The sequence below is a fragment of the Episyrphus balteatus genome, chromosome 1 (assembly GCF_945859705.1).
Source record: "Episyrphus balteatus chromosome 1, idEpiBalt1.1, whole genome shotgun sequence".
NCBI lineage: Eukaryota > Metazoa > Arthropoda > Insecta > Diptera > Syrphidae > Episyrphus > Episyrphus balteatus.
In genome coordinates, this window is record NC_079134.1 from 126874908 (window position 1) to 126877275 (window position 2368).

Sequence of the window (2368 nt, forward strand, 5' to 3'; positions counted from 1 at the left end):
ATTATTTCCAATCGAAATATTTTTTTTCATTCGGAAGCAGATATTTTCGGATCAAAGTCTCGAAACAAGTTTTGGTTAACAGATATGAAATCACAGTGAACAGGCCTATGCATTCGGCTAAAAAAATTACAAAATTAATTTTCTAAGATTTTCGAAAATTATCCAAGGGGTACCCCTTGTCTAAAAATTCTTAATTTTCAAAAATTTTCTCCAAATCCATCGAATGAGACATCAAAAGAAACGACTATTTAGACTTTATTCATAACTGAAAACCAAAAGTTTGTAGGAGTTCGAGTTGTTGAATTATTTCCAATCGAAATATTTTTTTTATTCGGAAGCAGATATTTTCGGATCAAAGTCTCGAAACAAGTTTTGGTTAACAGATATGAAATCACAGTAAACAGGCTTATGAATTCGGAATTTTCAAAAATTTTCTCCAAATCCATCGAATGAGACATAAAAGAAAAGGGGTCTTTGAGCTCTATTCATAACTGAAAAAAAACCAAAAGTTTCTTGGAGGTCTCGTTACTCAGTTATTTGCAATCGATATGTCTTGGATTAGGTCTTTAGGTTCAACCCTTGCCGTATTTTAATAATGTTAAAATATTTGCTTATTATGATCATTGAAAGTATATTTTAGTATTGAATTCTAATGGCCAGTTTCATAAAGCCCCTTGAAATACTCATCAGGCTTTTACATGCTAAAATGACGTTAAATCGGAAATGAAACTTGATTTTTTGTTGTGCTTATTTTAAAGTCTATTATAAGAACGTTAGAACGTGTAACTCTCACACAATATTTTCAAGGTATTGCAGTTTTCTCGAAAATGTTACTAACGATTTTGATTTAAATTTGCAAACGTAATAATAGAACCATGTTTTTGGTTTTCGTGTATGGGTGTTTTCATAAACGTCTGCCTAACTTAGGCCTGCGTTAGTCGTGTTCATAAACTCAGATCTGCGATCGGACTAACTTAGTCCAACTGCAGTTTTGCTGTTCATAAACGTTAGTATGTCGTCAACATCGGGCAGATTGCGCAGCCAAAATTTTATTGCTGCAGAACTCAAAAAGAAATTTATTTGACTCTTGATTCGATTTTTTTTTGTTAATAAATGTAAATATTGTTAAAAAAAATGAAAAGCAAACATATTAATTAGGGTGGTGCAAAAAATGTTTCTTTTTTCATTTTTCAAAAAATTTAAATTTTAATGACACAGAAAATTTCGAAATCGTGTTTTTTGAAAAAAGGAGTTTGTATTAATTTTTTTCTTATTAGGGTGGCTCTAAAAAATGTTATCTTCTACAAATGCTTGAATTATCCAAAAAAAAATCAACGTGGATATTGTTTTGACCAAATTATAGAAGAAAAAAAAATTTTCCATTAGGGTGGTTCAAATTTTTTTTTTTTTAATTAATTACAAAAAAAAATTAGTTTTCACTGCAAAGAAAGTTTGTAAAACATGGTTTATGAAATATAATGTAAAATTGGGGTAGGTATTTTCGAATTAGGGGGCTCAGAAAAATGGTATAGGTATTTAACATTTACGCTTGGAATTCAACCAAATTCAATTTAATTAATTCGGCATGAATTTAAAATTACTATAGCAAAAACGCACATAACAAATTTTCTGTGCAATAAAAATCATTTTTTTTCAAACGCATAAAAAAACTTTCTTGAACACCCTAATTAAAAATATTTTTTCCATAGATAATTTGTTTTAAATGTGAACTACTCGGTGTTTTTATTATTTTTTTTTTTTAGAAGAGAGTATTTTTTTTTTACCCACCCTAATGCAACACGGTTTACAAATTTTTCGTGTTATTAAAAACAATATTTTCGGGAACTGAAAAAGAAATTTTTTTCGCTTAAACAAAACTCATTCTATGGTAATTTTTTTATATTTTTTTTCTGACGTTTATGAACACTTAGTGACTGCTGAAAATTGTACAAACGCAGGCCTGCAATTATTCTGCAGAATTGGTGTGTTCATTAATGCAGCAAAGCAGAAAGACGATTGGACCGACGCAGATTTCCGACGTTTATAAAAACACCCTATATTTCACTGAGGACTCCCTTTAAAAACAGCTATGAAAAAAGCTATGGTCAACCCATAATTAAGACTGATTTAGGAAAAGTGTCTCCTAAAAAATATCATAACGCTGCTGAGTCAAAACAAAAACCGGTGAAACAGAAAAAAATAATCTGCCATCCAAATTCATTCAAATTTATTTTTGTTTTATGGCTTAGTCTATAAGGCCCTTTCATAAACCGTAAAAGAATTTGAATTGAATTTTTTGACTCTACCATTGTACCTGAAAATTAAATTGTTTTTTTTTTTTTTTTTTTAATTATAAAGCCATTGCAAA